The sequence below is a fragment of the Orycteropus afer genome, unplaced genomic scaffold (assembly GCF_000298275.1).
Source record: "Orycteropus afer afer isolate SDZICR_OR568_19922 unplaced genomic scaffold, OryAfe1.0 scaffold00234, whole genome shotgun sequence".
Lineage (NCBI taxonomy): Eukaryota > Metazoa > Chordata > Mammalia > Tubulidentata > Orycteropodidae > Orycteropus > Orycteropus afer.
This window is the reverse complement of record NW_006921821.1, coordinates 607320-608159: the sequence shown is the minus strand read 5'-3', so window position 1 is coordinate 608159 and position 840 is coordinate 607320.

The window sequence follows — 840 nt, the reverse complement described above, 5'->3', positions numbered from 1 at the left end:
ATCCAGGATCTCCTACATCCCTTCCAAGTGGATGACAGTGGTAGCCGGGCACCATCTAGTTCTTCTGGTCTCATAGTTGTATAGGATGCAGATTGCACATACCTTCCTCAACAAAGAAAAGGGAAACCAATAAACGCAGACACAGAAGATAATCCTGGAACCCTGAGCCTTGAAGGAAAGGATATAGAAGTGGACTAAACCCCAAGTAGCAGAAGAATTTGCATGAAAATACCAAAAAAGGAGACATACGGAGCTGTGGTCCGGCAGCGATCCTGATGCACAGACAGCTTGGAGATTCCTGAGTGCTGGTAGGACTTAAGAATTAACCTGAAAATCAGCCCTGCTAGCCAGGGACTACACAGAGGACTGCTCCGGTGGCTGGGGAATAAAAGGAGAAGGTGAAGAGAAAGGTGGGCTGAGCTGTGGACTTTTTCCGGTCTGGAGGGTGCAGGTGCCACCATTTTGAATGTTAAAAAGTGGCTTGACTATTTTGGATATTTAAAGATACAGTGCTCTTGCAGATTCCTGGGACTTAAGAACACGTTCTGCTTTCCAGCAACCCCAAGAATCATCCAGACCTGCAAGACTGAAAAGATATGCAGGTTTTCTTGTTTTTTCTTCTTCTTTTTCCCTTATTTATTTATTTATTTATTTAAGTTACTGTTCCTGTGTGATTACATGGTGTGTTTTTTGTCCAAGTGTTTTTAGTTTTCTGAAGGTTATTGAATTGTAATTTGTGTCTAATTGAGTGGGAGACAACAACACTCCACATAACAACTACACCCACACCTTCTACAACTTCACTTACTGAGCGAGAGCTACTACCTCCTTCTACACCAA